The 22,182-nt window shown below is 38.8% G+C and overlaps 1 long non-coding RNA gene across 1 annotated transcript in view; it reads left to right on the forward strand.

Annotated features, from left to right (window-relative positions):
- Positions 1 to 202: 202 nt before the first annotated feature.
- Positions 203 to 22,182, forward strand: part of LOC311436116 — a 31,728-nt gene continuing 9,748 nt past the window's right edge. The window contains exon 1 of the long non-coding RNA XR_014692609.1: positions 203 to 2,371. This is a non-coding gene — a long non-coding RNA (uncharacterized lncRNA). The remainder of the gene's footprint in view (positions 2,372 to 22,182) is intronic.

Genomic DNA, 22,182 nt, shown 5'->3' on the forward strand with positions numbered 1-22,182 from the left:
TGCCATGGTATTGATATGAAGTTTGTTTTAAAACATGAAAGATCATATTAGACTCCTGAAAAGTGGTATTAAAATTTATTGTTATATATTGCTGATTGTGATTGAAAATCACTTCATTAAATTACAGTACAGAGAGATGAAAGACATCTTGCAGAAATTAAAATGGTTGCAAATTTAATTAAAACATTAAATTATTGTTGGAATAAAGATCATAATCTTAAAATGTAATTGAAGAGAGTACATTAGCATGTACCCTAATGTATCCTTTCTATTTCAAAATATAAATTACATATTTGACATTTAAAGAGGAAATGGGTACCATTTTATCTAGATGGATGAACTACGATGGTAAGCATTGTTATACATAGAACGATTTAAGAGCCCAATTTTTCAAAAAATCATTTGCTCCTTGCATAGGTGCAACATACTATTTTTATGTCTCTGAGAAAATTCGCCTTCTTATTTATTGACCATCATGGGCCTGCACAGAGAGTAGGACATTGTATTGTATACTAAGACGTTATCTCTGTGCTAAATGTATAACACTACTGACCGCAAAGACTGTTCTTGTCAGACTCTGGTTAAATTTATGATGGTGTGTAGCATTTATCACTGTATTTTTTCTCCCTTACAGCAGATTAGGAAGGCAAACAGTACATAGCAAGAGAAAGTAGAAATGGCACGTAGAACATATATCCATGAAAACGTTGTTGAAGCATACTGATAATGCTGCTACAGGACCTCTGTCATACCATGCCCCAAGGATTTCTTTTTCTAAACAGAAAATACTCAAGAATTGAAGCAACCTTATTCTTGACTATTTCTCCCAAATGCTTAGCAATATTCAGTGAATTCAGTCAATGTCTTTTAAAATGTTCTGTATTTTATTCACTTCCTATATTTACTAAGCTACTTTTTTGGAAAGGGGGAAGGGGTGTTGGCTGAAATCTTTCAGAGGGGAAAATCAGGGTGAGTATAGTTGGAAATTTGAAGAAAGTCAGGATAGCCAAACTGGATTTCAGCAGCAGTTATGCTGATATATGAATGCTGCAGATTTAAATGCTTAATTGTATGGCTACTGAATCAGTTTATTTTTGTAGCCGTTTCTAGATTTTAGAATGACAATTTTACTCATTGGATAAAATTACTGTACTATAGATACTGCATTGCAAATACATGTGCACATCTGTCAGTCTATTCAGTACATTAAGAGATTTTTCTTTCCCTAAAGTAATTATCAATTTTTTCATCAAAACGTCTCATGTATGTATCCCATATACTAAAAGGTTCCTACAAGAGGATGATCATATTCATACTGATTTTGAAAATAATACAGATTGCTGACTAAGGGTGGTAACAAGCAGAACAACAAGCAGAAGGAAGGAGAGAAGCTCTTAATTCTTTCTCTTCTCCAATTACAGTTCTTGTTGATTCTGTTAAGAATTTTTTTCTGAAGGCCTAACATGAAAGTTACACCAGTTTTGAGCTATATGCCATTTAGGAAACACTCATGAGGCATCCCATCTCTAGACTAAAACAAAGCCAAAGGCGCATGCAGGAATTAGTAAATGTTGGAGACATTTCAAAGGAAGAAGCCCTACCTCACAAAACAATTTTAGTACTTCTACATGTGTGGTCTTCCACTGCCATTAGTGAGTTCACAGAATCACAGAATCATCTAGGTTGGAAGAGACCTCCAAGATCACTTAGTCCAACCTCTGACCTAACACTAACCAGTCCTCCACTAAACCATATCACTAAGCTCAACATCTAAACGTCTTTGAAAGACCTCCAGGGATGGTGACTCCACCACCTCCCTGTGCAGCCCATTCCAATGCCTCACAACCCTCCCAGTAAAGTTCCTCCTAGTATCCAATCTAAACCTCCCTGGTGCAACTTCTCCACCTCAACCTCTCAACCTCTCCACCTCCCCCTTGAGCTCTGCCACCAGGCTGACCACATCATCCACCTGCTCGCACCTCACACACACGATGTCTCCGCCGCCCTCAGAGGGCAGCAACAGGCTCAGACACTCCCTGCATCATGAACTGCTGCATTTTTGAGCAGTCTGGGTGTATACAGACTTCTTAGAGGGAGCTTTCTGCCTGGTGTAGACCATTGCAGCCTAGCTAGTGGAAGACAGCCGTTAGAGCCGTCGTTGGTATGGGCGGGGGGGAACGCTGTGCCCCGCCTGCTCGCCCTGCCTTGCCCTTCTGTCGCACCCCGCCCTGTTTGCACGTCCTCTTCGCCGGCTGCTGGTCGCTCGCGCTCCCTAGGGGCTGCTTTATGCCGGAAAAAAAACTCGGCCTGTCCCGAGCCCCCCCTCCGCTGTAGAACGCGTCTGCCCCGGAGCCCATCGCCTCGGCAAGCTGTAAGAGTTCTTACAATATAGATCATAATACAAGTACTTTTGGTTCACAGATACTGTGAGGTCATCCAGTGGGTGCCTGCTTTCCTAATTAAGTACATCTTTTTTTCTTTTCATAGCAAGCACTTGATCTGTAAGGATCACTGGTGTGGTGGTTGGGTCTTCAAGATGCATTGTGTAAAATCTCTTTTTCCATTGAAAAAGGGCGCGTTTTCCACTGCTGCACAGCTTTTCCTTGCCAATATAATCTTCAGGCTCAAGTGTCGGCTCTTTCTGGGTTGGTGCGAAGTCTGCCTAATTTCTGTAGCTCAAAGCACTCAGCTGTTCAGGTATTTGCGTGTAGGTTTCTGGGGACATCTCTCATATGGCATCTGTAGGGTTTCTGTAGTATTTTCATTAAAAGTCCTTGTACTTTTATGAGTGATCTTGTATAAATACTCTTTTCAGACAAGAACTTCTGAGGGGTGATTTAGTTAAGAAGCTATTTTGATTTTTTTTTTCTTGATATGTAAAAATGTATTGAGTTAAATGTTTTTTGTAATTCCACAGAGTGGTTGGCCATGATTTAAAGAGCAATTACAGAAATATTTGTTTTGTGTAAGGGATATATATTCCACCAATTCAGAATGTGTCCTTACAGTAAATAGAAATTCTTAAGATAAAAGTGTGTGGAGTGCAGGAATATCTACCCTGTGAAAACTTTTTGCACCTTTTGAATGAATGGGATGCATTCCAGTCGTGTGTTCATAGGAACTATCTTTGTAACTAGAGGTGAAAACATATTACTACTAATACTCAAATTACAGTTAATTCTGTCATAGGCAGGCTAAGACATTTCTCCCATTTTGTTATAAGTTGCCCCCTTAATTAATTTTCAGAGAGCATTGCATTAATAATAGAAAGGAATTTATTGAGTAAGCAACAGCAAGCAAAACAGCGCTGGGCGGCCGGGGAGTCTCGGCTCCACCAACAGCGCGCACCTCACCCCCGCCAGGGTCCCTTTTTATATCTTGGTAATTCTGGGATTACGCAGCACATCCTGGTATACTCTGCGACTGCGCGCACTGTTGCTAGGGGGTCGTCTCTGTCCCTCTGGTGGTCGTGAAGATGAAGGCCGTAGTCTTCCTCCGCGTTGTGGTTCAACTTCTTTTTTTTTTATTTGGTCATGTTGGCCCAGCGTGAGACAGGAATGCAGGATGTTGATACACTAGTTTAGCAACTTATCAGGAGATGGTTACATGAACTTTGCAGCAGTGTCTTTGAACAAAAGAGGCAACTGAGATGCAGAAGGAGAGAAGGGGAGGGGGTTCTCTTTTTTGTTACATTAAGCAAAAGAATTTTCATAGTGTCTAGCCAAGTATTATACATCTTACTTCAGCAGGGAGCTTTTGCAACTCCTGCTCCTCAAACGGAACTCCTTGTTTTATAATACAAAAGACAATGAACAAACATTTATTGTGTATTACACATTTCATCCTTCCTTTCAGTTTTTGTATCATTTTTTTAGCAATGCTTGTAGATAGACTGCTTTTTTCTTTGAAGAGTATTGTAGAAATTTTGGTAGTCTTGGAAGGATCTGACAAAGAGGGGTACCTAGTAAGTATATTTTTATAATCATATAAACTGGGTAAGAATGTAATATTTATGAATGCAAATACAAAAACTTCAGATTGTGTCTACAACTAAGTATAAGAAATTGGATTTTCATAAAAGCAATGAGAAGCATATATATATGTATATTCCACAAACATTCCTTGGAAATTTTGGCTAGAAATGCGTGCTATTATGAACATAATTTATGCTATGGCACTAATCAAAAGACATGTTATTAGGAAAGCTCAGTAGCATGAGAAATTAGGTAAGGATTGAATTTGATAAACTGTATTTAGATGTAGCCAGTAAGATGGTTATTAAGGATCTCAAACACAGAACTCTGTGTTTTACAGATGTTGCATGATTGGAATAGGGTACCTTTTATTAAATAAATAAATACATAAACTCTTGCAGCTTTCTTGTTAATTTAAACAGTAAACAGAGTAGTCACATCTATAGTTTGCAGTCATATGGGAAGACATGTAATTAATCTTACAATATAAAAAATGATTTGTAAAATGCAACAGGTGTATCTTTGAAAAATACTGCTGTCAAATCTAACAGTGAACAAATAGATTTTATATGTATTTGAAATAAAGATTCACCTTTGTTTTCTTTTAAGTTTGTAGGGCCAATTAATCAATTCAAATGGAAATGAATTTGTACTTTAAAATCAAATAATTGGTATGTAATCATTACAGCAAAAGAAATTATTAGATTAGTTAAAAGATTAGTTAATACTATCTGATAATTTTGAGTGTGATATGAGAAGCATTTGTATGCAGTTAAGAACAATTTATGGACAAAGATTCCTAAGCTTAAATCTATTTCTTAGAATATACAAGACCCCACTCTCCCCCGCCTAAAAAAAATAAAATAAAATAAAATAAAAATAAGAGCCATACTATGTTATTTTTATATGCTGTTATATTGATTTATTTTTTTCTGAATTCTTCAGTATTTCTTTTCCAGCAAATTGTTAAGCTGGCATATTACAATATGCAATAAGACACAATACAGATCTGAACATCCTGAGAGGCATCCTTTTCCACATTGGGATCTCCAAGAACCCTCATGTACAAGTGAAATCTAGAATCTGTCTGTTACTACAGGTGGAAGTGCTAGCAAATGAGTTGGTAGCAGCACCCCATTGCCTGGAGAGAAAATAATAATAATAAAACAGGCCATATTTCCTAGATCCTTTTGTTCAGTTGTCAAGATACAAGTTCTTATTGTCAGCACTGCTAGAATAAAAAGATAGTGAATATCTTACATCCAAAAGTCAAATAGTCTAAAAGAAATGAAAGGCCACTCCAATCCCAAGCAATATAGATGTTTCTTAACTGAGCATACATATCCATGCAAACATCTGTGCCTGCAATTTTACATATTTTATGGAAGAGAAGATCAGGCTGAAATTCCAGGCTTTAATATTGCATCATACTGAACTACAGCATATAAACATCTACTTTCTGAAAGGAACAGGAAATACACATTGTATTTCCATTGTTTACCTGTTGGTCTCATTGGCTTTTTCCAATATATTGCCAAAATCCATTACGTTGTCACTTCCTGATGACTTGGAATACCTAAAAACTATTATATTAGAAGTCTGTTTGAATACAAAAGCCATGCCCATTACTCACAGCTTAATGAAAGTATCTCAGAAATTGGCGTAGTTCACAAGGAGTTATGAAAAGTCTCTATAGTACCATTTTTCCAAGAGGCATTTCCAAATCTTCAGCATATTGCTGTCTTACAAACCTGAGCTGAAACAGAGAAATAGAGTAACAATTACACTTGACCAGTAGAATGCATGTACCGTGGGCTTGCAATGTATCTTGAGGTTATCAAAGTGATTAGATTAATTCAAATCCATCTGAAACTATTTTGTAGGCTAAAATCTCTTTCCTGCTATGAGCTTTACATGTTGAGAGTATTAAGCGACCTCAATGAATTGAGAAAAAAAAAAATCCTTCATTTTACCTGAAATCAATGATACTATTGTTTACAATTTATAGTTTATAAAATATAGTATATATATAGTGTGTGTTTTATATATACTTTATATAGCATATATAGACTATATAAAATGAAAAACTATATATGGAAAGTATATACTATATACTATTCTATATGTACTATATACTATACTATATATAGTATGTATACATACTAGTAGTATGTATAGTATATAGTATATAATATATGTACTGTGAATATTATATGTATGAAACTGGCAGTAACTGGTAGTATTTTTTAAAACTAAAGAAAATAGACTATATAAAATGAAAGTTTTGCTACCATTATATTTGTGACAGAAAAATTGTTAGGCTTATCAGTGCTTCATTTACATTAATGGATAATCTGTCCCCTTCCAGCCTGCCTTGGAGAAAACGTCACAGACGTTATTTAAGTAGGGAGCTCTAATCTATTGTCTAAATTCATCCAGATATTCTGAAAGGCAATACGAAATAATCAGCCTGGAGACAGTTGTATTTTATTTGTGCAGCGTAGCCTCCAGTGCTCTGTTTTCTATAAACTGCTAATGTTACCCCTTATTTCTTCTCCTCTAAAAGAACTATCCAAAGAAACAAATACAAAAATAAAGATCCTTGCTTCTTCATTTTGAATCTTATGATTTCAAAGGTAATCATCATGCATTATTTAATACCTCTTTTTTCCCCTTTAAATACTGAAATAACTAGATAAAGTGGATTATAGTCTTTGCTACTTAAAACATCTAAAAGAAATATAGTAGGAAAATGAATACTTGACGCTCCTACCAGTTAATGAAATTGGGAGGCGGGGATATATGTTTTACTGAGAAGTCATTTCTGAAGACCTCTTAGGAGTTCCAGTCTAAGCCATGACCATGTAGTGAAGAAAGAAGTGAAGGAAAAGTATAAATAGATAAATGAAATAAAGATTACATAGCAGAAACGTTTAGATGATGGAAGACTGAAATGGTATTGGGTAACTACAATAATTTCAGGTAATACAGGAGAAAGAAGTGCATCAGAAAAAGTCGTATGTATTGTAAAAGAACTAAACTAAACTTGAAGCTGAGACTGAGGCTTTGTCTACATTTCTATTGCACAAATAAGCAGAAGAATTTCTATATGATAAAAATTCATTATCCCCATATCAAATAAGGCAGGTATTCCAGAACAGGCAAGGCGTGAAACTTACAGAGAAAAACGTATAGGTCTTTCATTTGCCAATTACCAAAAGAAAAATCTAACTGTAGTTTATTGTTAAGTGAGAAAAGATTGTCCATAGTTAAAACAATGACAGTTACTTCTCTATTATAAGCTGTTTTTACACTTTTTCTGTCTATTGTCTTTGAATCAATAAATGCATAAGCATGCTCATATAAATCATAATGGTCTCTTGGTAACTGCTGAAACAAATTAACAAAGTTGAGGAAGATTTATAGTTTAGAGCAAGAAGAAAATTCAAAATTGCTATGACTCGCTTTAGTGAAAAAAAAAGATCTTAGAAAGTCTTAGAAAAAAATAGAGCATGATGGATCTCTTGTTTATTTTTGATCCCTTTTGGAGTACTATGTTATTCTTCTAGAAAAATATGCTGTTTAAGAGTTTTGTGTTTTGAATTTGTTGTATAGTTCTGTTCTATTTCATGTTAGGTAAATGGATCACAGGATATAATCAGTTGCCAAATCAAGCTGGTTTTTTGTTTGTTTGTTTGTTTGTTTTGACATTAGGCTAATATCTTGAATTTGAAATGTACATCATTCTTGAATAACAAAACACCAATCTTCCACTTCAGTCATGTGAATTTGAAGCATAGAAGTAGTGTCAGTTCCTAATTATGAAAAATTATGAAAGCTGAAAAGCAGGAAAAAAAAAAAAAAGACAGGTAAGAAATGGTGAGACAGCTAAACTTTTATTTGTCTTTCAGTACTTCCTAAAGCTGCTCAGTACTGAAATGAAGGCTGCAATATCAAATAAGTGAATTAAAACAGGTAAGAAAAATGAGGACTTTGGTCCCGTATGAAAAGTGAGACAATGCTGTTGTTTCAGTGTGGGTTCAGTTTTGCCACATTAAATTTTAGGAAAATCTTGTAAGATTGCAGTGAAGCATTCAAAGTAATACAGAGTTCTGAATGCTGGCAAAGAAAAAATCAAAACACCGTGAAGAACAGTGTCATCTCAAAATTTACAGTGATTAAAAATTTTCCAGGCTTTTTATTTTCCCTTTTCATCAGTGTTTTTTCCATTCTAACTGACCATTCATTTTCAATGTGTCATTAAACAGTTTTATCAAATTAAGGCTGTGTGGCTATGTAATGAGAATGTATGCAATAAAAATGCTTTCAATTACATTTTTTAACTGCAAAATATCAAATTAATGCTGTGTGAGGATACTCCATTGAAAACACTAAGATTAGAAAAGAGGTCATTATGTTTCTCTACTACATGACTTTGTAGTATAATAGCATAGTGTCACCTTAAACATGATTCATTGGAAGTGTTACAGTGAACAAGATAATTTTTCATTTGTAGAGCCGTGCTATCAATGAATACATTCACGTAAAGAAAGACACAGTGTAAACTTTTATTTCTTTATTTCAATTACTAACAGAACTTTTAGATGATAAAAACAAAAAAATGAGATCTAGTTTTCACTCTGTGATTTCATTAGAATATTTCTCATTGCAGTTATATTCATAAGTGCTAATATCTTTCATATTTTGGTTCTCATTCTGTAGCAAACATTGGATTGATAGAGAAGTGACTGAGTTGTGAGAGATCAGGATTTAGCTCCTTATTTTATAATTCCCATATCTTTGAGAAATTAGTGCTCCAATGTAGTTAAGATCCATTTACAAAAGAGATTTAGTTACACAGAAAACAATGGGACAAAAGTCATAAAACAACTAGTCATTTTTAGAAATCTTGTCCTAATCTCTCCTTAATCAAGTTCCTTAATTATGAATTTATTTTTTCTTTACCATGGTGATGACAAATTTTTCAAGGAGTACATCTCTAGCGCATATCACAATGGCATATATACTGAAGCCTAGGACCACTGCTGTTGTGCAATAATAAGCTGAAAAACTTGCAGGATGTTTTTGGTTATTTCTAAAGTATGTCAAAATATGTAATTTTTAAAATCTTTCCAAACAATTGCATATTGTTGTAAGATTGTGGTTTGGATGGAACTGTGTATAAACTGTGCGTGTTACATAGACATTGTATTCCTGATCAGTACAAAAGGTACTTATCCTTTTACAGTAGAAAGAGAAATCATTTGCCATTACGCAAGCTGCAAGCAAAACAGCTATAAACTGATTATTTTTTCTTGTCTGAATCTCAGAAGCAAGTGACTAACACATTGTTTTATGCACACCAGAGACATTTGCACACCTTTTAGCATGATCCTGAGTATAAGTAAAGTGTATTCTGTTTTGCTTGTTTACTGAAAAGATACCTGCAATGCCAAACAGAAAATCTCATGTGATTCCTAGAAAGTTTATTAAAAATGTATTATATGTTTGTTCTTTATTTTAAAAGTTTTTTTATCAGAAAACATCAAACCATAAGCCTTTCCATTCATAATTTACCTACTTAGCTACTGAATACCAGATACCTATTAATAAAATTGTTCAGGGCAACACAACCGAACAGTTACATTTTCTTCATGCTGTCAAAATGACCTATATGTAGATTAATGTGCAAGAATACAATAGGTGTATCTCAACTAGTAATTTGATGCTCTGGAGTGGCTCTTTTTAGGTGCTAAATTCCCTTGCTTTTATAGGTTGGAGCTGTGTTATGTGCAATATAATACAACACTGCACACAAAGTTATTTCCTTCCCAACGGAATCAAGGTGGAATCCCTGTCCTGCAGCCCCATGTAAAGTGACCTAGTCACAGGGTGGACATAAGCTCCTCCAACACTTTGTTCCCTGGGCATGAATGGAGGGTCCTGTTAATAATGAAAGGTTTGTGTGGAGTACTAGGTTTAGATGGTCAGTAAGAGGTTAGGACCAGCAACCAAGTGAATTTCATTGCCAGTAAACATGCATTGCTCCAAAACATGCATAGTTCCAAAATGATGCACTAGACCAAACTCCAGTCTTTTCCCTCTTTGCACTGCACCACTCAGTAAAGTGCATGCACCAAAAAAGGACCAGTAGGATTCATCTTTATATGAATCCAGACCTCTTCACATGGGCAGATCATTTACAAAGCCTTGTACTGTCTAGGTGTGGAGTAGATACCGTGTACTATGATACACTTTTAGCTGTACAAATACTTAACCATAGAGCCCAATTACTCAAGCATCCCACAGATGGAGGGAATTTCACCTTTCAAGCATCAGCTTAATGTAATTTTCAAGAGCATATTTTACTTTTTACACATTTTTGTGGTATCACAGAACTCTGTATTCCTGCTGACAGATGGAGTGGATGGTTTACCAAAATTAAATTAACTTTTAAGAGTAAATCTGTTTCCTTCTATATTTTACAGACTGTATTCTTATAGTTCTGAATTTATAGGGATATTAAAAGGAATGATCTTTGAATATGTTTTCTGTTGTTTGCTGGGGGAACAAAGCAAAAAATCTGGTGGTTCTTGTGGAAGGTGAAACATTTTGAACACTTTACTGTGTTCCTCATTGCTTCTCCTTTCTTTTAAATGATTATAGAAATGGCTTTTTTTCTTGACATCTATGTCTTTCCTGTCTTAAAACCATCTCTACCTTAAAAGACTGAAAACCAGTTTCTGGATTTTGGCCTCTCCTCTGGATTCCTTAAGTACCAATGAAGAAGTCTATGTACACAGCAATTCCTTGTTCACAGCAGTGAGTGAAGCTATTGGAGCATTTCCAGTCTGGTATTCTGACTACTTTGCAGTCAGACAGAATTTTTCATTGATATCTTCATGGCACTCTATAACCAATAAATAAGCAATGTGATCCCTAGCATTAAGAGTTCATCACTATCACATCTTTTACATTTGTCATTAGAGAAAAAAAAAATATATATGTAACGTGCTGGAAAAAAAAATTACTGAACAAGCAAAAATATAAATGGCAAATTACAATACCTAGCTTCAAATAAGGGACAGAAGAACACTACAGACAGGACTGGAAAGCGCACAAAAGGGAAGACACACACACACACACACAACGATTTGTTTAAAAGTAGAGGCAATGGGAATTTTCCTGTCTACTGTAGTGTTTCCTTTTCATCAGACCTCAGCCTCTTATCAGCATCCATGGGCCTGTATATTTCCCATCCCAAATTTTGTTACAGTTTGCATGTTAGTAATTTTAGTGGCTATTTTGTTGTTCAAAAGAAAACAAAAATTGACTGTCATTTGTCTGTAGTGTTGTTTTGCTTTTTTCCAGTTGTCCATTTAAAAGATTTCATATGTTAGTATTACCCCCAAATTTAAAAGAAAATAAGTTTGTTACAGTTACCGCAGTGAGTTATGAGACATTTTTTGTCCAAAAACAACATAGCTCTGGACTTTGAAGCATTGTGGGAACCATTATTTTGATATTTAAAACCTTTAAGCATAATTTAAAATTAATCCAGACATCTAAATTTAAAACATGCTTTGAATTATGTAAGCTTTTAAATACATATGAATGCTAATTTTTTTTTTCCATAATGCCATCTATTCCTTATGGTTTCTGCTGTATGTAATATATGAAATTCTCCAGGACATCAGTGATTGTTCAGTATTCAGCTGCATAATAATATTCCAAGAATTTTCTCCCATGATGGAAAATCTTTATGAAAAGCAGAGCATGCAACCTGATAAGCATAGTAATGTTACTTTATTAGATATCAGAATATTACAAATAAAAGATAAATTCTGCATAATATAATAAAAAAAGTTTCAAAGCCATTTCCTGTAACTTAAAAAAAAAAGTTTAGGATTCTTTCATTTTTCACCTAGATTTTGGAAACTGCAGGAATCCTGTGTCCAGTGTGTCTTTTTAAATTAAGAAATGAAATAGAACTTCTTTGAGATAAATATTGTTATTCATATGAATTCAGACTTAAGATATATACGAAAAAGTAAATTGAGAGAGTTTGCAACACAGGAAATATTCTGGACCTAGATGGACAACAGTTTTATTTCATATAAAAAGCCCTTTATGCTTTAAATATGTGGGTGTTGGCCAGTAATGGAAATAGAAATGCTACAATAACCTGTTAGAATGGGATTTTAAATTGAAAACAGAGAATAACAGAAATTGTGTAAGCCAGTGTGCCAAAGCAGCAAGGCAGTAGTACATGTGCAGAGATACTTACAATTATATGTACAAACCAAGAAAAAATGTGCTTCATTACTCTAACCTTCAATTATGTTAGTAATTACCTTCATATTTTTCAATGCAAAATAACCATATTTTAATTATATTTATGCACAAATGCATCCAAAGTTTGAATAAACACTCACGAATAAATTATAAACCCAATGAAAACCAGACTTCATAAGAGAAGCACTGACAAAAGAGGTTATTATATCTTTGAAAATGGTTCTGATGTAATATCGTGCCACCTAGCATAAGTTTTAAATTATATTTGATTATAACTTTTCATATAGAGCAATAATTTGACTGACAGTCACATGCAGGAGATAATAGAAGCCTCACAACATCGAAATTTCTATTATTATAGATGAACCCATGGAAGAAAAAAAAATAATCTTTCGTAACTTTGCATTTATTATTTGATGGAAGGTGTGATTCAATTCAGTGACAGAATTAGCCCTTATGTCCTGTGTTTCTGTGATCAGTGGGTGTGTATGTGTATGTATTTGTGTGTGCATGTACTTCATGGATCAAAACCATAATTTCTGAAGGATTTGATGAGGGTTTTGTGAAGTCTTTTTTAAAATGATACTGCATTTGAAATCTTAGCACTATCTCATCACTTTAAGATGTGTGTTGCATACTGAAGCAATCCTAGAAAGTATGTAAGCACATGGAAAAATGGACAGGCAAAGATAAATAGCAGTGCTGGGATATCACTATTATGTCACCGTCTGCCACTAGAGAACTCTGCAGCATGTAAGAGGATGAATCTATAATACAAAATTTAAGACTTTATGTATTCAGTTTTTAAGGGGCTCCCAATATAGCTTTCATGTCCTTACTTTGTCTCTAATACTCCAAAGAATTAAATACTACTGCTACATCTAAGCCATCTAATACAAATACAAGTATTACTACTTTTATTACTACAACAACAACAACTGCTACCACTAGTTCTACTACTACTAAGTAACTGCTTATTTCATAGTTTAAATACAGAATTTCTGTTCTCTAGTTTTAATACTGTTTGGACTATTAAGTGCAAACCATAGTAAAAGGCTGTTTACAAGCCTTATTATGTCTCCCGGATATTTTCAACATTGATGGAAGTTAGAATAAAAGTGGTTTTATTCAAATTCCGAAGAGTAAGTTATTTAACTTTTTAAAAACCACTCCTTTTTTCTGTTAATAAAATGTACTTTCTCTTCTTTAGCTTGATTATTCAAAAATCTCACAATTTGCCATGACAAAAGCAAAAAGAAGAGATACTTTTTAGTGTAATTAATAGGAAGAACTCCGCCTAGCAAAGCTACCAAAATTGATTGGTAAAAATTAAAAAATAAAAATGTTTTGCCCCACTAACGTTTTCTTTTCAAACTCAGTTCAGACTTAAGCACTCATACAGCTGATGGGTGACATCAGAGAGTTATTGATACTATTAAATTCAAGAAGATTCCTCATATGCATAGGGCTAAACATGCTCAAGCAAGGTTTCAAAGAAGAAGGCAAATCAAGATCTGCATATCATTACAGGGTTATAAAATTTAATTTGTAAAATACAGTTTCTAATATTCAGGTTCCATTACTCTTGTGTTGAGGATGATGTTATCAAAAAAAAAAAAAAAAAAAAGACCTTTTTTTCAGCAAAACATAAAAAGAGGCCACCAGGCCACCACTAGTCAGTTGGGACAGCCCAAACTGAGCGAAAGAAGAAGTCAAACTAGGTGTTGTCGTGTCCATACTGACTCTTGAGAGTGAGCCCCTGTGTCACACGGGAGCTTAGGGCTGCTACAAATTCCCCACTTGTGCTGATGATGTGGGGCACACACACACTGCCCAGCTGGTCAAGCCTGGTGAGAAAACACTCCATCAGGTTTTCTTGCCTGGATGCTGTCCAGCTGGATTATTTGGGGGTTTTGAATAAAATATTCCCAGAATTACAGAGAGGTTTTGCTTCTGAGGAAACTGAGTCACTGCAGAGAAAATGCACACAATAAGGGGACCAAGGACAGAGATACTGCTAGGCAGCGAAGACATACTCTCTGAGACAAAGTGCTTGCAATACATCTTCCTTGTTTAGCATCTGAGTTTCCACTGCATCTGTATTAGCAATTGGAAGTCGCTTTTCATAATAATCTTCTTGAACACATATGACACTGAATGTTTAATCCTTATAGCTAGCCTAATAAGCACAATACTATACAGTGTGAAATAAATACTCCTGGTGATCCGCATTGTATTTTGGACTTGACAGTCTCCTTTCTGATATTAGTATTCTGCAAGTCTGTTTAATCAAACAGTACCTTCTCCTGTCTGACTCTTACTTTCCTCACTTTGAGTAGCTGTTGTCTCTACCTTTCAGTGTAGAGCTGCAGGTTTCTTTAGTGTATGTCCATTACAGCTGACAACCTCATAAACCTGAAGCAAATGTCTTTTGAGACAAAATTGCATGTTACAATCACACGTTCTCAACATAGATGTGTACAGTGTCATTTTGTAGTAGAGCTGCCATCTTCTGGGACACTAAATAATACTTTTCCTCAGCCTTATCCATGTCTCTATGTTTCTGCAAATCCTCCATGATTTTGACATCCATTTCTACTCAGTGCAAGTAATCTTGTTTTCAGTTTTCAGTTAAATAAAATGTCAGCAGGTGTCAACCCATGCCTCACTGGTGCCATCTTATAATTTTGCAGAGCTAAATACAGATTGATGTTTCATTCCACTGACGCCTTTGTAGGCACTTTATTCTTTTGACACTCTTTTCTACCAGCCTACTGGGAAAGGGGATAACAAACTAGAGGTCCCATAACTAAATCTATATTTCACAGCAAACTGCTTCTTAAACAGTGGCCCACAGGTAGGCATTACTATGGCTGATACGTCTAGTGAGAATAGATGTGATGCACACAATCATCTGTTTACCTGTACTTTCTCCTTTTAAGGCTATGTCAAAGGAATAAAAGTTTAAAACAAATACATATACATTCCCATTAATTGCAAACAAATCTCTGTGGTAGGCATTCAGTTTTGCTATGTCAGCAGTCTGGGTTGTCTTTATGAACTTGGCCTTCATTTTTAGCATATGCAGTAAGCCTTGACAGCTTCCTCAGTATCCTTGGCCACCTGAGCCCTCAGTACAAATTATCTCCTGCTCTCCTCTTCTATTATTTTTTTTCAACTCACAGATGCCTTATTTATGCAATTATGTTTTCAAGCCATCTAGGAATCATTGTCCTTTAAGCAGAATCCCCGCTTCCCTTTGAAGTAATTGAGAGCTTCTTATTGATTGATTGTATAGGCTGGAAAATTGTTCTTCTGGCCTCACTGTGCTAATAACCTAACTTGCTTTCTGCACGATATCATCCTGGAAGTATAGCTTCAGCAGTTGTTGTCCAGCTTGTGGCTAAGACCAGATAAGAATTTTAAATAAGACTTATTTTCTCACTCTGAACTTGCCTTGGCATAGTGCTACCAAATGCCTTTGGGAAGTCTGTCTGAAATCCTTAAATCTCTTCCAGGTTTCTATTCATTTTGTAAATCATGTCTGTAATTGGCAAACAAAAAGGAGATGACAAACTCGACAAACCCCCCCTCTCTGTTTTGAAGTGGTGTTTGTCAGGCACCATTTGGCAATGGCAGCAGGTGGAACTCTCACAAGGAAAGATGTTAAACTTTGTACATCGAGCCAAGTCCTGCTCCTCAGTCTGAGATTATTAAAATTCTTTTGATATAATAGTTATGATATTTCAGTCTGTTGTGGTTTAACCCGGCCGGCAGCTAAACACCACGCAGCCGTTCGCTCACCCTCACCCTCCCTCTCTGGGACGGGGGAGAGAAATGGAAACTGAAGCCCGTGAGTTGAGATAAAGACAGTTTAATAAGACAGGAAAATAATAATAACAAAAGTAATAATAATAATAATAATAATAATACAATGGTGATAGTAGGAAAATAATAATAATAATATGTACAAACAAGTGATGCACAATGCAATTGCTCACCACCCGCTGACCGATGCCCAGCCTAACCGAGCAGTCTGGCCCCCTCCCCCCGGCTAGCCACCCCTATATATTGTTTAGCATGACGTCAGATGGTATGGAATACCCCTTTGGCTAGTTTGGGTCACCTGTCCTGGGTCTGTCCCCTCCCAGCTCTTACTGCACCCCCAGCCTGCCTGTTGGCAGGACAGAGCAAAAGGCTGAGATGTCCTTGGCTTGGTATAAGCACTGCTCTGCAACAATTAAAACATCGGGGTGTTATCAGCACTCTTCTCCTCCTAAGCCAAAACACAGCATTCCACCAGCTACTAGGAAGAAAATTAATTCTGTTCTATCTGAAACTTCTGTTCTAACTGAAACCAGGACATCTATCCACCCCTTATTCCATACCATTTATGTCATGCTCAGGTTACACTCTTTTCCAGACATTCTAATTAGTTACCTATAGTAGTCATGGTAGTGATAACATACAGTATTATATAGTAATTAACATGGTACAATTCAGTTCATGGGCTATTCTCACCCAGTATTAAATCTCCTTGAGGTACACACCGGACCTCTCCGTTCTTTTGCATCACCCACCAAGTGTATCCAGGTCCCTGAGCAAAAACAATTCCACAAATAGGTTTGCCTTTTCCTGAGGCAGGAGTAGCCCAGACTGTTTTACCCAGCATATTTCTTACATGCACTACAGGAACTTTATCCCCATCTACAGTACGTAACAGGTTTGATTGGGCAGGTCCAGCTCGGTTGGCAGATCCCCTAGTGTTGACTAACCAGGTGGCCTTTGCCAAATGCGTATCCCAATTTTTGAATGTCCCAGCGCCCATTGCTTTCAATGTAGTCTTTAACAGTCCGTTGTATCATTCAACTTTCCCGGAGGCTGGTGCATGATAGAGGATGTGATACACCCACTCAATACCATGTTCTTTGGCCCAAGTGTCTATAAGGTTGTTTCGGAAATGAGTTCCATTGTCTGACTCTATTCTTTCTGGGGTACCATGTCGCCATAGGACTTGCTTTTCAAGGCCCAGGATAGTGTTCCGTGCGGTGGCATGAGGCACAGGATATGTTTCCAGCCATCCGGTGGTTGCTTCCACCATTGTAAGTACGTGGCGCTTGCCATTGCGAGTTTGAGGGAGTGTGATGTAATCAATCTGCCAGGCCTCTCCATATTTATATTTCAGCCATCATCCTCCATACCAAAGAGGCTTTGACCGTTTGGCTTGCTTGATTGCAGCACATGTTTCACAGTCATGAATAACCTGTGCTATAGCGTCCATGGTCAGGTCCACCCGTCGATCACGAGCCCATCTGTATGTTGCATCTCTACCTTGATGGCCTGAGGTGTCATGGGCCCATCGGGCTATAAATAATTCACCTTTATGCTGCCAATCCAGGTCCACCTGAGCTACTTCAATCTTAGCAGCCTGATCCACCTGCTGGTTGTTTTGATGTTCTTCAGTAGCCCGATTCTTGGGCACATGGGCATCTACGTGGCGTACTTTCACAGCCAGGTTCTCTACCCGAGCAGCAATATCTTGCCACAATGCAGCAGCCCAGATGGGTTTGCCCCTACGCCGCCAGTTGTTTTGCTTCCATTGCTGTAACCATCCCCACAGGGCATTTGCTACCATCCATGAATCGGTGTAGAGATAGAGAACTGGCCATTTTTCTCGTTCAGCAATGTCTAAAGCCAGCTGAATGGCTTTCACTTCTGCAAACTGACTCGATTCACCTTCTCCCTCAGCAGCTTCTGCAACTCGTCGTGTAGGACTCCATACAGCAGCCTTCCATCTCCGATGCTTCCCCACAATACGACAGGACCCATCAGTGAACAGGGCATATTTCTTCTCATTCTCTGGTAACTGGTTGTACAGTGGGGCTTCTTCAGCACGACTCACCTCCTCCTCTGATGATATCCCAAAGTATTTGCCTTCTGGCCAGTCCATAATCACTTCCAATATTCCTGGGCGACTGGGGTTTCCTATTCGAGCCCGCTGAGTAATCAGTGCAACCCACTTGCTCCATGTAGCATCAGTTGCATGATGCGTAGAAGAGACCCTTCCCTTGAACATCCAGCCTAGTACCGGCAATCGGGGTGCTAGGAGGAGCTGCGCTTCAGTACCAACCACCTCCGAAGCAGATCGAACTCCTTCATATGCTGCCAATATCTCCTTTTCAGTTGGAGTATAGCGGGCCTCAGACCCTCTGTATCCCCGGCTCCAAAACCCCAGGGGCCGACCTCGAGTTTCCCCAGGTTCTTTCTGCCAGAGGCTCCAGGTGGGGCCGTTCTCCCCGGCTGCAGTGTAGAGCACATTCTTTACATCTGGTCCTGTTCGAACTGGCCCAAGGGCTACTGCATGGACTATTTCCTGCTTGATTTGTTCAAAGGCTTGTCGTTGTTCAGGGCCCCATTCAAACTCATTCTTCTTACGGGTTACTTGGTAGAGTGGGTTTACAATCAGACTGTAATTTGGGATGTGCATTCTCCAAAACCCCACAACACCTAGGAAAGTCTGTGTTTCTTTTTTGTTAGTTGGTGGAGACATAGCTGTTATTTTGTTGATCACATCCATTGGGATTTGACGACGTCCATCTTGCCATTTTATTCCTAAAAACTGGATCTCTCGTGCAGGTCCTTTGACTTTATTTTGTTTTATGGCAAAACCGGCTTTCAGAAGGATTTGGACTATTTTCTTCCCTTTCTCGAAAACTTCCTCTGCTGTATCACCCCACACAATAATGTCATCGATGCACTGCAGGTGTTCAGGAGCTTCCCCCTGCTCTAGCGCAGACTGGATCAGCCCATGGCAAATGGTAGGGCTGTGTTTCCACCCCTGGGGCAGCCGATTCCAAGTATATTGGACTCCCCTCCAAGTGAAGGCAAATTGTGGCCTGCACTCTGCTGCTAGAGGGATGGAGAAAAATGCATTAGCGATATCAATTGTGGCGTACCACTTGGCTGCCTTCGATTCAAGTTCGTACTGAAGTTCCAGCATGTCCGGCACTGCAGCACTCAGTGGTGGCGTCACTTCATTCAGGCCACGATAGTCCACTGTTAGTCTCCACTTGCCATTAGACTTTCGCACTGGCCATATGGGACTATTGAAAGGTGAATGAGTCTTGCTGATCACTCCTTGGCTCTCCAATTGACGAATTAGCTTATGGATGGGAATCAGGGAGTCTCGGTTGGTGCGATATTGCCGCCGGTGCACAGTTGTGGTAGCGATTGGCACTTGCTGTTCTTCGACCCTCAGCAACCCCACAACAGAGGGGTCCTCTGAGAGACCAGGCAAGGTAGATAATTGTTTAATGCCCTCTGTCTCTAAGGCAGCTATACCAAAAGCCCACCGGAACCCTTTTGGGTCCTTGCAATATCCTCTTCTAAGATAGTCTATGCCAAGGATACACGGAGCATCCGGGCCAGTCACAATGCGGTGCTTTTCCCACTCATTCCCAGTCAGACTCACTTCAGGCTCCAATACAGTCAACTGCTGAGATCCCCTGGTCACTCCACAAATATAGATGGGCTCTGCTCCTTTATAGCTCGATGGCATTATAGTACATTGTGCACCGGTGTCTACTAAAGCCTTATACTTCTGTGCGTCTGACGTGCCAGGCCATCGAATCCACACAGTCCAATAAACTCGATTGTCCCTTTCCTCCCCCTGGCTGGAGGCAGGGCTCCCCTAATCCTGGTCAGAATCTTCTTCGTTTCTGTGTTTGAAGGACTGTCTGCTGGAAGTTGGAGCAGCAAACTTTTCAGAGAATCCCTTTTTCTTGATTGTTTTCTTTTGCAACTCACGTACCCGTGCCTCTAGGGTCGCGGTAGATTTTCCATCCCATTTTCTCATGTCCTCTCCATGGTCTCGTAAATAAAACCACAGGGTGGCACGGGGTGAGTACCCACCATATCGTCTTCCTTGTGTGGATAAACGCCTACCCCTGATAGCTGAGATACTGCTTTGTACAGGTGCGGAGGAGAATAATCTCTCTTCAAGTTGGTGAACCTTTTCAGAAAGTTTCTCCCAGGTGTTCTCTTTCGGTCGTTGGACACTGGTTGGTTCAGGTGGGGAAGAAGATAGATTCTCTTTAAGTTGGTGGAACTCTTCAGAAAGTTTCTCCACAGCTGAGACGCAGGCCTGTAAGGAAGAGGAGAGACTTTCTTCGTACTGCCGGAGTCGTTTAGCCACTTCATCCACTGTGGGTTCCTCATCCTCTTTCCAGGCCATTATTGCCAATGAGCTGGCATATGATGATGGTGCACTCCGTACAAACTTCCGCCACATGGGTCGTGTACACCTGACTTCATCTGGATCTTTGGATGTTTGTCTGAGGTCTGGATCCTCATAAATCACTTCCCATACGGCTAATTCTCTCAGGTACTGGATTCCCTTCTCCATAGTGGTCCACTTGCCTGGTAGACATAAAAGTTCTTCCTTGAAGATACCTTTCCCTCACAGCTGAGAGGAGACGCCTCCAGAGGTTGTGAGATTGTGCTCCATCTGCAATTGCTTTGTCAATGCCTGCGTCTCTAGCAAGGGATCCCAGTCGCTTGGCTTCCCTGCCGTCTAATTCCACACAATTGGCTCCAGTGTCCCAGCATCGGAGCAGCCAGGTGATAAGCTGCTCACCTATACAGCGACCAAAATCTTTCCGCACATCTCGTAACTCACGCTCGTTTAGGCTTCGGGTAGTTACTGTTGATTTTTCAGCATCCTCATCTTCCTCCTCCTGAACCCTTGATGGCCCAGCGTCATCGTCGTCTCCGTTGTCTCTATACCTAGATTTGGCAGAAGACTCTCTGCGTTCTAAACGACCTGAATCTCTATACCATTTTTTCACCTTCTCTACAGGGGCAGCTTGCACTGCTACTGCTCGTTTCCCTGACCTTGTTACAGGGTCTGCCACAGAGGTTGGAATACCCTCTGCAGGGTCAACTTGCACTGCTACAGCTCTTTTCTCTGACCCAGCCACAGGAGCTGGAGCGGCTGCAGGAACTAGAGTTGGAGCAGTTGCAGGAGCTGGGACTGGAGCGGCTGCAGGAGCTGGGACTGGAGCGGCTGCAGGAGCTGGGACTGAAGTGGCTGCAGGAGCTGGGACTGGAGCGGATGCAGGAGCTGGGACTGGAGCGGCTGCAGAGTCCACCGTAGGGGTCACAGTGGCCGTTGGATCTGTCACAGGGCTTGGAGTGGCCGCAGGGTCTGTCACTAAGTTGATAGCAGTATCAATGGCAGCTCGATAGGCATGAGCCCGGCCCCAGCATGTTACAATGATTTGTGTTACTTTGGAACTGCCAGAATCATGACACCTTTTTCTCAAGCATTCTGCCAGTTTTTGAGGATTTTGCAGTTGTTCAGGGGTGAATTTCCAAAACACTGGGGGTGCCAACTGCTCTAGATGCCTGCCCATATCCTCCCATACTCCCTGCCACCCACAACTATACTGCCTCCGGGCAGATCTCCGGATGAGCTTCCTAAGTAGTTGTTTAACTTTAAGCAGAATCTGAAGTGCATTCAGGAGGCAGAACAACAAGACTATGCTGGTCTGAGTATCCCAAGAGTATTCAATATCTTGGAGAGCTATTGTAACAAGCTCGGAGGGTAAGAGGGTGGTGAAGGAGGAAGGCAGAGTGATCCAGGAGGATATAGGGGTGGTGAAGGAGAAAGGGAGAGTAATCAAGTAAGAAAAAATATCTTCCCCTTTCCCCTCCACAGATTGACTCCCTAATGAAAAAAACAATAGGTATAATTGCTAATAGTTTCCAAGATACAGTTTCCAAAATACAGAGTTGACGATGTTACTGAGTACAAATACCAAGTTAGAGTCATGACCAGATATCTCATCGTCTCATAAGCCATTGCTACAACACTCAGTACCATAATGATCTGAAACCAGGGCCCGGAGAAGAT

The sequence above is a fragment of the Aythya ferina genome (genome assembly GCF_964211825.1).
Source record: "Aythya ferina genome assembly, chromosome: 4".
Classification (NCBI taxonomy): Eukaryota; Metazoa; Chordata; class Aves; order Anseriformes; family Anatidae; genus Aythya; species Aythya ferina.